This window comes from Octopus bimaculoides, chromosome 13 (assembly GCF_046866305.1).
Source record: "Octopus bimaculoides isolate indiv1 chromosome 13, ASM4686630v1, whole genome shotgun sequence".
NCBI classification, from domain to species: domain Eukaryota; kingdom Metazoa; phylum Mollusca; class Cephalopoda; order Octopoda; family Octopodidae; genus Octopus; species Octopus bimaculoides.
Window position 1 is genome coordinate 39,375,755 of NC_142940.1, and position 14,774 is coordinate 39,390,528.

Below are 14,774 nucleotides of genomic sequence, written 5' to 3' on the forward strand. Positions count from 1 at the left end.
ACGGGATGCCAGTCCATCGCAGCTTTACTCAAGAAACAGGAAGGAAGAGTGAGAGAAAGTAGGGGTGAAAGAGTACAACGGGGATCGCCACCATCCCCTGCCGGAGCCTCATAGAGCTTTAGGTGTTTTTGCTGAATAAACACACATAACACCTGATCTGGGAATCGAAACCGCGATTCTTTGACCGTGAGTCCACTGCCCTAACCACTGGGCCATTGTGCCTCCACACACATTCATATAAGTACATATAACAAAGGCTTCCAGGCATTTTTCATTAGGCAAGACACCTGATTCTGTCTCTCTAAGACATCTGAACTATGTATCTCTTCCCTACAGCAAGACACCTGTTTCTGTATCTCTGTCTCACTATAGTCATTCATAATCTGATACAAGATCACCCCTTCCAATGCCCCCCTCCTCGCTCAAAGAATCTTTGTCTTGCAAGTTACTTGGTGACCCTGTCAGTGCTGGTGCCACTTAAAAAGCATCCAGTCTACACTGGAAAGTGGTTAGTATTTGGAAGGGCATCCAGCTGTCGAAAGCCATGCCAAACTAACCTCACATGTGCTCATGCCATGTAAAAACCACTCGGTCCACTCTGCTGGGGGGTTGGTGTCAGGAAGGCCATCCAACCATAAAAACCCTGCCAAAACAGGCACAGAAGCCAGATGCAAGCTCCTGGCTGGCCAGCTCCTGCCAAACCATCCATCCCATGCCAGCATGGGAGATGAATGTTAAAGATGGCGACAATGATGATGAATTCTGTTTTCAAAGTATTGGTCAGACTAAGGCTATAGTAGAAGACAATCGTCGAATGTGTTGTGCACTGAAACTGAACTCAAAACCATGAAGTAGGAAAACAACATTCTTAACCACATAACCATGACTGCATCCAAATTAGTTTGAAATATTGAATTGTCTCTTCATCGTTTGTGTGAATTATTGTGTTTCAAAATGGATATTGCTTTTACAAAAAAAATCGGTAAGCATTTTGGCTCTCATATACATAATTGAAGAATAAATTCTTGCATTGTTCTCAAATACGAATTGTCTGTGTTAAAGAATAAATGTCATAATTTCTGCCATTACCATTAATCCAGTCTTTGACACTTTTATTGCACTGGATTTTGTATAAATTCTATCATCCAACATTTTACCAAAGAAGAAATTCTTTGTAATAATTGGTAAAGAATCTTCCAGTAAATTTATGTCTTCTATCACACCAGTAACATTGATTGAAATTTGTAACTAATTCTGTTTTGATAAATTGGTTACAAATTATTTCTCTCTCTCTCCCTCCAACTTTCTATCCCTCTATCTCTCTATCTGTCAAACTCTCTATCTCTCTATCTGTCAAACTCTCTATCTGTCTGTCTGTCAAATTCTCTATCTATCTACCTGTCTATCTATCTATCTATCTATCTATCTATCTATCTATCTATCTATCTATCTATCTATCTATCTATCTATCTATCTATCTATCTACATATATGCATATGTGCATGTGTATACATATCTGTGTGTATATATTCATATGTATATATGCACACATGTATATGTGCGTTTGTAGGTAGAAGCTGAAACATGAACGTCACTGCCAAGTCGTTTCCTTGTAAAAAGATTGAGTAAACCTTCATTTCAAAATTGCATTCTATGTGTGTGTCTGCGTATATATAAAAAAATATATATATACATATACACAGACAAACACACACACACACACACACACACACACACACACACACACACACACACACACACACATTTCATTTTTCATTTTCATTTTATCTAGTTTCAGCTCATGAGCTGTGGCCATGCTGGGGCACCAGAGTTCAGCAGAAAGAACACAAGGAGAAAACACAGCAAACAGAAATCCAACAAAAAACATGTGGAAACTAGACGATAACATAACGAATAAGAAACTGGGGAAAAACAAGATATACGGACCATTCGCAGCTGATTTCCTCGTCAGTCAATGTCTAGAATGTCCTAGCAGTTTCGCGCTTTTTTACCATTGAGACTGCTCGATTCCGGCAAGCACCAGGGCATTAAGCCTCTGGGAAAAGCAAACAAATGTATACAAGAACAAAAAAAAAAGCTAAAAAAATACGTATACAAATACATCGTGATCAAGTAATAATACAAGTGTAACAGAAAAGAATTATACATATACAACAGAAAAACGCCTTTCGGCTATACAACAAAAGGGGGGAAATTGTATATTTTGTATATTTACAGCATCAGTAAATAGCAGAAAGGGTTTCTCGACTATCAGACGAACGTAGTAGGCTGGCGCAAAGGAGAAATGGGAAGTCTTAACAGACTGAGCAGGAGAACAGGCAAAGGTAACCGGCCTAGACGGCAGCTGGTCGAGAAAGACCAGCAATGCACTGACCAGACACCGATCACATGTTAGGAGAGGGGAAGAGTTGTAGAGGGTAGAGGGATGGGATGAAAGAGGGACTAAGGAATAAGAGAGAAGGAAAGTAAATAAGAAGAACTAAAGAACGAGAAGAAGGGAAAGAGAGACAAAGGGAGTGAAAAGAAAGGTACAAAGGAGACAAGCGAGGAAGGACAGCAGAGAGATTAACGAATAAGAGGGAGGAGGAAAAGAGGGACCAATGACTAAGAGAGAGGGGGAATGAAATCAGAAGGACTGAAGAACGAGAGGGGGGCAAGAGAGAGGGAGAGAGACAAAGAAAAAAGAGGAAGGATCAAGGGAGACAGGTGAAGAAGGAAAGAGATAGTAAGAGTCGTACATAAACATTAGGAATGTTTTACACAGTAAAGAACAGGCTGTGCGGTGTGCCGCATGGACAATTTAAGGGTTGGACAGAAAGAACACAAGGAGAAAACACAGTAAGGGGAAAGCCAACAAAAAAGAACATGCGGAAAACTAGACAATAACGGGGAACTGGACAAAAAGAAAACAAGAGGCACGGACAATTCGCAGCCGATTTCTTCGTCAGTCAATGTCCGGAATGTCCTAGCAGTTTCGCCCTGATGAAGGTTTTTGCTTTTTAAAATTTATAATGCAATTTAATTGCATAATATGGATATAGGTAATTAAAACCGAAACGAGCGTAGGCAACAAGACAACATGAATTGACTATTATTATTATTATAAGTATATTGATTATTCTGTGTACAACATTCTCCATTTTCTTTGCGCAGACATACACATACCCACACACAGACACACACACATACATATGCATACATTGTTGTGTTTGGGAAGGGTCATACTGCCTTAATGCCTTAATATGTAACACACTCACCGGTTCAATTTCCACTCATTTATTATTTATGATGACGAAATTTGCTTCAACACATGAATTCACATAAAGAACTGAGACATTGAGCATGCCTCAGCAAGCTTACCGTGACAAGGCAATGGGTTGTACGTAATGTTTCGAGTGGCACGGGTGCTTCAAAGGCGGGAGAACGTTCTTGGAAGACGATGAGCGATCTGGAAGACCTGCAACGAGCGACACCCTTGGAAATGTGGTATCGTACATCGAGAATTCATCCCCGAGGGCCAGACTATCAATCGAGAGTTTTACTGTGATGTTTTGAAGCGTTTGAGGAGGGACATTTGGTGAAAGCGACCCCGCATCTGTGGAGCAAGAAGAACTGGAATCTTCATCAAGTTCTCCTCACTCAGGAAAGAATTTGAACTCAGGACTTGAGAGAAACTAAATTAAAGAATGAAATAAACAGTTTATCTTTGTCATTTTTATCACAGATTCATTCACCACCACCGCCGCCGCTGCCGCCACCACCACCACCACCACAACCACCACCACTACCACCACAACCACCACCACCACTTTTATACTACCACCGCCGTCATCATCCATCTCCACTACGATTCCCTCCTGTTACCTTCTCACCGTTGCCAACAACGCTAATATCACCACCCGCACCACCACCCGCACCACCACCACCACCACCTTTATACCAAATATCACCTTTGGATATAATCAATCTATGTCACTAATATTACTAAAGGGTGAAAGCAGAAAATTTAACATCACAATTGAAACTTTAGAGTTGCTGTAACATGGCACTTGGTCAGTGTAACGCTCTATCATCATCATCTTCATCATCATCATTGTCAATATTATTAACGTCCTTATCATCATCATCTGCATCACCATCGTTATCAACAACATAGTGATGGTCATCATAGTTACCACTAAAATTACCATCATCATCATCATCATCATCCCTTCCACCACCACCACTACCACCACTACCACCACCATGGTTGTTATCGTCATCATCATCATCACCATCATCGTCAGTACCATTGTCATGATCAACATCATCATCCTCATCATTGTCACCATTAGCATGATCATCGTCGTCATCCACATTGTCAACATCGGCATCATCATCATCATCATCACTGCTGCCACCACCCCCACCATCGTCATCATCATCGTCATTATAATCATTGCCACCACCGCCACCGCCGCCACCACCACCACCACCACCACCACCATCACCACCACCATCACCAGCTGCAGCATTACTAAAATGATTAAACTTTGTGTCAAAGATGGATCTTGATTAATAACATTTTCTAGAGATGAGAAACTCATTTGCATATCTTTCATATATTTCTTCATAGAATTTCCATTCAGGAGATTTTAAAGTTTCAGCCGGAACAGTTTGCACCCCTCTCGCCCAACCGTCCACACTACCCTGTCCTTCACCTTTAATTATTTAATTACTCTAATTACTTTCTCAACAATACCAGATTAGCATGGAGACAGATTAAATTTTTAGGGTTTTGAAATAAGCAATTCATTTCTTTAAATAAAATGTTTTGTTCGCTCCTGCATAAAGAAACCTAAGCTTATCCTAACAATATGCGATACCAGGTATTTTTGCTAAGTTAACTACCAGCAACCATTAATATTTCTAGTTAGAGTGGCAACAAAACATCTCACCTCTGACTTCGGGCTTCATTTTTATAAACAGTTTGACATGAGTTAGAAACAGCAGGTGAGAGAAATATAGGGTTTGGCGAGCTGGCAAAAACGTTAGCACGCCGGACGAAATGCTTAGAAGTATTTCGTCTGCCGTTGCGTTCTGAGTTCAAATTCCGCCGAGGTCCACGTTGCCTTTCATCCTTTCGGGGTCGATAAATTAAGTACCAGTTACGCACTGGGGTCGATGTAATCGACTTAATCCCTTTGTCTGTCCTTGTTTGTCCCCTCTATGTTTAGCCCTTTGTGGGCAATAAAGAAATAAGAAATATACGGTTCGGTGGCACTGAAAAATAAAAGTAAAACGAGAAAAAAAAAGGAGAAAAATGCAGACAAGTGTTACATATTTTTGTATATTTGATGTCGGCACAGGTGTAGCTGTGCGGTAAGAAGCATACTTCTCAACCACATGGCTCCGGGTTCAGTCCTGTCGTGTGGCATCTTGGGCAAGTGTTTTCTATTGCAGTCTTGGGCCGACCGATACCTTGTGAGTAGATTTGATAGAAGGAAACAGTAAGAAGCCTGTCGACCCCAGTGTTTCACTGGTACTTAATTTATCGAACCCCGATAGGATGAAAGGCAAAGTCGACCTCGGCAGAATTTGATCTCAGAACGTAGCGACGGGCGAAATACGCCTAAGCATTTCTCCCGGCCTGCTAAACGATTCTGCCATCTCGCTGCCATCATCACCATCATCATCATCATCATCATCATTATTATTATTATTATTATTATTATTATTATTATTATTATTATTATTATTATTATTATTATTATTATTATTATTATTATTATTATTATTATTATTATTATTATTATTATTTTTTGTACAAAATTAGTATTTTGACCCTGTATTAACCCCAGAAGAAGAGGGCTTGACCTTAAATTTTGGAATTTTGGCAATGTGTAAACGAAGAGATTGTAAACAAAACAAAAAAAATCTTTTTCTCTCTGTAAGAACCAAGATGGCGAAGAAATATTGACTCAAAACTGGTGTAAATGTTGTTGCAGACAAAATAAGAAAATAAACAAGTAACCCTAATTGTTTAAAAACATACGGGAGTTTTGATGAGTAAATATAGTCTTTGACACCTTTCCCTTCCAAATTCTTCTCCAATTATAAATGTAGAAGTAAATTAAGAAACATAAACACAATGTTAAGCTCTCTGTGAGGCCTTACAGTGGGTCGTGTGATGGGAGTGATTAATCCAAAGGTTGTCTTTAAGGAGATGGAAGCGCAGTTATAAATAATTATTTTCAACACAGGCACAAGACCAAAAAATTCCTGGGTATAATTTATAATAATCATTTTTACTCTAGGCACAAGGCCAGAAATTTTGGGGGAGGGGGCCAGTCGATTAGATCAACCCCAGTGCGCAACTGGTACTTATTTTATCGAGCCCGAAAAAATAAAAGGAAAACCCGATCTCGGCGGAATTTGAACTCAGAACGTAAAGACGGGCGAAATACTGCTAAGCATTTCGTCCAGCGTGCTAGCGATTCTGCCAGCTCGCCGCCTTTGTAATAATAATTACAACAACAACATTTATAATAATAATAACACTGATTTCAAATTTTGACACAAGGACGGCAATTTCGGGGGAGGAGATGAAGTCGATTAAATTGACCCCCCAGTGTTCAATTGCTACTTATTTTATGGCCTCCAAAAGGATAACAAGTAAAGTTGACCGCGGCAGAATTTGAACTCAGAATGTAATGACGGACAAAATGCCGCTAAGCATTTTGCCCGACGTGCTAACGGTTCTGCCATCTAATAATGATACGGGTATGAAAGACATCAGAATGTGGCGTGGAAAAGAGAAGACTGTGCCAGTGTGGTCGTGCGATGTGTATGGGTGAGGACAGCAGCATATCGAAGCACCAGTCTGTAATTCTGGTGGGAACCTGTGTAAGGGGCAAACCCAGGAAGACTGAACCCGGAACCATGTGCTTGGGAAGCAAGCTTCTAACCACACAACCACGCCTGCGCCTACATATGTACATAAACATATGCTTATACACATATAGTCATTCTATTGTTGTTGTTAGTGTTGTTTATTTGACCAAAGAAACAAACACTCTTTCTCCTCTTCGTCGTCGTCGTCGTCCTCCTCCTCCTCCTCATCATCATCTTCATCATCATCATCATCTTCATCATCTTCTTTCTCTTTCCACCGCTTCCTTTAAGGAGTGGATTTAACATGGTTCAATTGCGTTCGCTTTAAGGAGAAGTACGGTTCGGTAGGAAGCAAGCACGGATGTGAGCGTACAGACCTTTCCATTACAAGCAACATCTCAAGAGCTTGTTTCCATCCTTATCTGTTGCTGCCCTACTTGCCTCTTGAAGAATATCCATTTCATGAAGGCAGGTTTTTGTCTCAAGAACTGTGTACAATAACCGCTGGTTGTCTGACGGACGATTTGATTGGATAGTTGACTACGTGACTAACGGAATGGCTGTTTCTCTTTACCATTATGTTTGTATAATAGCATTAGCATTGTATTCCTTGTTTGGTTTTGAAACAACACACTGAATCCAACGCAGTTTCATTTTCTCTCAAACTTCCTGATATTCCTTCTTGGTCACTGGTGCTTTACTATTTTTTTTTCTACCATTTTTTTCTCTTCATTTCTTCTTTCTCAATTCCTTCATATATACTCTGCCTTCTTTTGTGTTTTGTTTGTTTGTTTGTTTATGCCTGTTGTTGTTTGTTTTCATTGCTCTCAGCCGGCACAAAAACACCCTTTGTCTAAACCGTAACAGGCACTCACAGCAATCTGATATGGCATTTAATTGGTGGAAGAATTTTTCAAAGAATTGTTAATTCTCTTTACACATTGATTTCTTTCTTTACATCCAACAATATACATATGTATGTGTGTGTATGTATGTTTGTTTATATGCATGTACGCATGTATGTATGTATGTACGTATGTATGTATGCACGCATCAGTGTATATTTATATACAGACACACATTAACATATATGCATGTATAGGTCTCGTATGTATGTATATATATATATATATATATATATATATGTATGTATCCATCCATCTATCAAGCCATCCAGCCATTCATCTATCTATCTATCTATCTATCTATCTATCTATCTATCTATCTATCTATCTATCTATCTCTTTCTCACTATTTACATACATAATATATACATATATATATATACACACATACATACATATATAATATATACACACACACACACACACACACACACACACACACACACACATATATATATATATATATATATATATATATGTATATTTATGTATATACACGTACATACTTTATCTACATATGTATAGATATGTATATAAATATATTCATACAAGCACGTATTTTGTATACACGCACATATATTTACGTATATATATATATATATATATATATATATATATATATATATATATATATATATATATAATTCGAATGAAGAAACTATTGTCGAATAGTAATTCTTGAATTTGCGCAGCATTATTCTTTGTTTGATTTATTACTTCACATTTGGTGCTAAGTGTTTTGTAACAACTGTTGTTTGTTTGTACATCTGTAAAATTAATTATACATACACGCACACACACACACACACATATATACACATACATATGTATGTAAATACACAAATATGATAGTTTACTGAAATGTCGATTGTTCGAGCTTACGTAGACACATATAATACGTACGTATCTAGTTAAGATGTTAACAATGAGTAAAGTTTTAGCCGCTTCTAACTCGAAAGGCAGATCTTTATTTCAATAGCACTTAAAAACCCTTAAGCTACTAGGATTTAAAGGAATCTGACTACTGATGTTTAACTTTCGTTTGAAAAGTAATTTAGGCATCACATTTTCTCTGTGACTTCTTGCCTGTAAATGGCGTAATTTTCTTGACAGAGTCTCAACAAAAAACGCTCCTCTCTCGTATTTTCTCTCAGGGCGTTCTGCACCGTCAAATGATTCCTCTCAGAGGTGTACATGGAAAATATGGAAAATAATGGCGAGCAAAGAAGAATGATGAGTAGAAATTTTTGTAAAGTAGTGCAATTATTTTATTCTTTTGATTTCTTTTGAATAAAGAATTTTAATTTGTTTCAGGCGTTTAAGCACAGCCATCTTATAGTACGGTCTGCTAATCAATAATAATGATTTCAAACTTTGGCACTAGGCCAGCAAGTTTGAGGGAGGGGGTAAGTCGATTACGTTGACTCCAGTACTCAACTGGTACTTATTTTATCGATCTCGAAAGGATGAAAGGTAAAGCTGACCTCGGCAGAATTGGAGCTCAGAACGAAAAGGCGAACGAAATGTCACTAAGTATTTTGGCCGGAGTGCTAACGATTCTGTTAACTCACCGCCTTAGGAACTCAGCAATAATAATAACAATCTTTTATACTATAGGCACAAGGCCTGATATTTTTTCGGAGGGGGAGGGGTTTAAGTCGGTTACATCGACCCTAGTACTCAACTGATACTTATTTTATCGAATCTAGAAAAGATGGAAGGCAAAGTTGACCTCGGCGGAATTTGAACTCAGAACATAAAGACAGACGAAATGCCGCTAAGCATTTTGCTCGACATGTTAACGATTCTGCCAATAATCCGCTTTAGTTAATGATATTAACCTCATTTATTTAATTGTTTCGGACTGGTACCAATTTTATCGTCCCCTATTCATCGAGTGTTTAAATTGCCTAACTCTAACATTCACACATACTCACAATGAGCACATGCATGCACAAACACGCGCGAGCACGCATGCGTGCACATATGCATGCACGTATGCGTGCACATATGCATGCACGTATGCGTGCACATATGCATGCACGTTGTTTTGAAGTGGCGTAAAAGTTGTATGAAAACGAAAATAAAAACCTCCTTCTCAAGTGAGATGTGACTAAAGCCTCGCTTAGACAGGTGCTTTGCACGTTTATGGAAATCCGAAAAATCGATAAAATAGTATTGGAAAAAACAAGCCAAATTCGAAAACAACAACATCAACAACAATACTGATTTCAAATTTTGGCACAGTGGCGGCAGATTTTGAGGGGTGGGGAAGTCGATTACGTCGACTCCAGTACTTGGCTGATTCTTGTGTCATCGACCTCGAAAGGAAGAAAGGCAACGTCAACATTGACAGAATTTAAACTCAGAAACATAAAGAACGGCGTGCTATCAGTTTTGCCAGCTCATTACCACAATATAATAATAATAATAATAATAATAATAATAATAATAATAATAATAATAATAATAATAATAATAATAATAATAATAAGAAGAAGAAGAAGAAGAAGAAGAAGAATAAGAATAAGAATATTAATAATAACATTAATAATAATAATAATAATAATAATAATAATAAAAATAACATTAATAATAATAATAATAATAATAATAGACAAGATGAAGAGCGCGATGCGACTGCAAAAGATGTTCTATTGGTTGAACGATACTTCGGCAGCAAGCCTGTCTTTGTCGAATTCGAAATGAAAAATGATAAAAATTGAAAATTATAGAAATACAAATCTAAAATATGAATGAGAGTAACCAGCGTCCACACGTTGATGGAATGACATCATCAGTCTTCAAGTTTCAATTTTACAACTGGCGAAAAGAAAAAAAAAAGAAAAGGAAAGAAAAAAGAAAAGGAAAAAGAAGAATATTTAATCAAACTGTTCTGTGTAAATTTGATGAACTTTTCCTGTCATGTCATTCATTCCTCCAGGGCATAATGTTAATACTCTGCAAACATATTTCTCCTCGTGCGTTTTGAGTATTGAAAGTGTATCAGATTCAGAATATTTTCTGAGAAGACGCACTTTCAAGTCTTTTTCAAAAGTTCTTTTTCAATCTGACATTGAGACTTTTTCAATCTGACATTGAGACTTTTTCAATCTGACTAGAAAACATGCGAATGCTTTCGTACACCATTATGTCAAACGCAGTTACAATGAATCGTGATTAAGGGAAATAGCAAATGACAAAGCTAAGATTAGCAAAGAAAGCCAAACCTTCGCGCATAATTTTAACAGACACAATACAATATGTGACAAAATTCCTTTAGTGATGAACTGGCACCGAAATTTCGCTGGCATTTCAAAAGTATTGCATAAAAGTTACCAGCATGTTGCGGAAAAATATCCTCGTTTCAAACAGATATTTCCTCAGCCATTTATTGTAGCCTTTAGACTGGATAAAAATATAATAGAACTATTAATCTCTACTTCTGACTCCAAGAAAACGAACATTGGAATATCTGCGCGCTGTACCTTGAAAAACAGCTGCAAGTGAGGTAAGCCCTGTTCATTGTGCAACAACATGAGTCAAGTGAATTCCATCAGGAATCATAACAGAAATGTTATGATCTATGCAGGTGGGACATGTAGAGATTCCCATTTGGTGTACGCAGCAGAATGCACGAAACACAACTTGATTTATGTTGGTTGTACAACAGAACAATTAAACAAATATTTAATGGGCACAAATATGACATAAGGCGCAATAACAATAGTTCGACAGAACTTGCCGAACGTCAAGCGGCTGCAATATTGAAAAAGACTTGAAAGTGCATATTCTCAGAAAATATTCTGAATCTGATACACTTTCAATACTCAAAATGCATGAGGAGAAATATATTTGCGTGTTATTAACATCACGCCCTGGAGGAATGAATAAAATGACAGGAGAATTTCATCAAATTTACACAAAACAGTTTGATCAAATATTCTTCTTTTTCCTTTTCTTTTTTCTTTCCTTTTCTTTTTTCTCTTTTTTCCTTTCTTTTCTTTTCGCCAGTTGTAGAATTGAAACTTGAAGACTGATGATGTCATTCCATCAACGTGTGGACGCTGGTTGCTCTCGTTCATATTCTAGATTCGTATTTCTATAATTTTCAATTTTTATCACTTTTCATTTTGAATTCGACAAAGACAGGCTTGCTGTGGAAATATCGTTCTACCAATAAAATATCTATTGCAATGGCATCGTTCTCTTCGTCTTGTCTGTTCACCATTGTGAAGAGTTACGTCAATCGTTTAAAATAATAATAATAATGATAATAATAAATGTAATAATAATAATCCTTATTTTATCAACCCCGAAAGGATGAATGGCAAAGTCGACCACAGCGGAATTTGAACTCAGAACATAATGCCGGACGAAATACCGCAAAACATTTCGTCCAGCGTGCTAACGATTCTACTAGTTACCCGCCTTCTGCCGTCTTAATAATACGAATGACGATTATTATTTCTTTAATTACGTTTTGTTAGACGGATAGAAGAGCATGACAGGACAAGTTATGAAGACAATGGCACTTTATATAGCAAAGAGGAGCGAGGGCTTCGATAGCAGATCCCTGAGAACAGACGAGAACGTTACATGGTACCATCACGTTTTCAACAAAGAACTGTGTGCTCGCACGCAGCCTCCCACCGCATAGCTATCCGTCGCATGTGTTAGTACGGACACCTCCTCCGTCTCCCGCTAGATCATCCTACCAAGAGGTTTACTCTCACGCAAGGCAGCAGCTGCGGGCTGGGAGCTGTCTCAAGGAAGGCCTCGCACCACGTGGTTGAACGTGATTGGAGAAGATGTCCAGAGGCTCGCCGTCACATGGGAGGATGAAGAGGGGCTGGTACGGGATCACCAGCGACGGCGAGTACTGGTGGACCTGGTCGGCCCTACGCATGATAACGCTTCTGGGACCACGAACTTGGAATGACCGCAGCCCATGAAGCGAGAACATGAAGCCAAGCCAAACCAGATTAGGAAAACAACACCTGTAACAACAACAACAACAACAACAACAACAACAACAACAACAATAATAACAAGCAGGAAAACTAAAAAAATAAACAAAAGATTTCAAATGAGAGACGCCAACAGCAGGTCGGTCAACCAGGTTCAATAAAGGACAGCTCCAAGAGATCCACGATTAAAGTGGATACTCTTTTCTAGCTGTTATCCAGTCTACTGATGAGACGCATGTTCAACGTTAGCCCATCAACCTGAGTCATACACGTCTCTCTCTCTCTCTTTCTCTCTGTCCCTCTCTCTCTCTCTCTGTCCCTCTCTCTCTCTCTCTCTCTCATACACATTTCCGCATTCCTCGTATTACAAGCTTTTAAGGGGAATCCAAAATACACTGGAAAGCTTCTTTCACTGATAAGAAAAGCAATTATTAAATAATCAAGGGATGTTGCAGACAAAAAGGGGTTAAGATACTGTGTTAAACTGAAAGTTTCTGAACGTTATTGTAATGGTAAGCGAGTCTGTATGGAGTTGGATGTGGGGTGGGGGACGCGAGTACCTGCTTTTAAAAACTAATTGTAACAAGTGCATCGGTGAGATAAAAGTTTTTTTTTTTCTTTTTCAAATCTGTAAAATCTCGACTAAAAGAATCTCCTTTTGTTTTTACCGTTCTTCTGTTGGCTGTTGCAAAGAATGTCGTCTAAGTCTTGAGTGTATTAAAGACACACACACACACACACACACACACACTCACACACACGCACGCACACATGCATAGACATCTAGACATATACGATTCATATATATACATACACACGTACAATGCATACATACACACACACGCATATGTATATATATACACACACACATATATATGTATATAGATACAAACATACGTACACGTACGTACGTACATGTGTTTGTATGTATATTCATACATACATATATATATATATATATATACATACATATATATATATATATATATATATATATATATATATATATATATATATATATACCTCGTTCAGAGATTTAAAATATATATATGTGTGTGTGTGTGTGTGTGTGTGTGTATGTGTGTGCGGGAGCATATATAAACATACATTTATGTATTCATATATATATATATATATAAACACACACACACATCCATACGTATACACATTCTTATATACATGCATGCAAATACATGCATACGTGCATACATACATACATACATACATACATACATACATACATACATACATATAGATAGAAATACGTACACACTAAGGTGAGAGAGGAGAGGAAAACAAAGAAGAAAAAGAAGAAGAAGAAGAAGAAGAAGAAGAAAGAAAAGGAGACAGAGCGTGAGTACTTTCCACCACCAACAGATGGAAACAAGGAAGCTGGGGGTAAGCAAGGAACTCAATGAATGAAACCTATTTGTTATCATGTTATTACAAACATGTACTACTAGCAGCAAAGTGGGTGAGAGATCGGGGTGGATGGTGGCTGAGGGTGAGAGAGAGAGAGAGAGAGAGAGTGAGGGAGAAATCGGGGTGGAAGTAGGTACGGGATGAGAAAGCGGGTGGGTAGGTGGGTGTGCGGGTGGGCCAAATGCAGTTGTTGGTTCAGTTGGTGTATTGTTTGTTAAACACCCTTCCATTTCCAGCCCCCACCCCACCTACATTCCACTCCACCCACCCAAATTCCACTCTACCCCGTATCCACCGCTATATTCTAGCAATGGAGGAAAACAAAAGCAAGAAGTTAAAAAAAAAAAGAAAACAAAGATAACAAAGAAGGAAATGAAGAAATAAAGAATGATGGGATGTTTGTTTCTCTTAATAAAATGTGGCTCTGTAATGATAGATCAGTCAACTTGTAGCTACTGTATACAGACACCCTCTCTTTTACATAAAACACACCGCAACACACACACACTATACTGCATTACACGCACCTCGCCATACCACACGAATAAGACACCCCTCTTGTTTCACCACCACCACCAAATAC

The 14,774-nt window shown here is 38.2% G+C and overlaps 1 long non-coding RNA gene across 1 annotated transcript in view; it reads left to right on the forward strand.

Moving 5' to 3' along the window:
- LOC149132885 (uncharacterized) overlaps nt 1-2,586 on the forward strand; it is a 26,943-nt gene extending 24,357 nt beyond the window's left edge. Inside the window, exon 3 of the long non-coding RNA XR_016244117.1 lies at nt 1,793-2,586. This is a non-coding gene — a long non-coding RNA (uncharacterized LOC149132885). The remainder of the gene's footprint in view (nt 1-1,792) is intronic.
- The last annotated feature ends 12,188 nt before the right edge of the window (nt 2,587-14,774 follow it).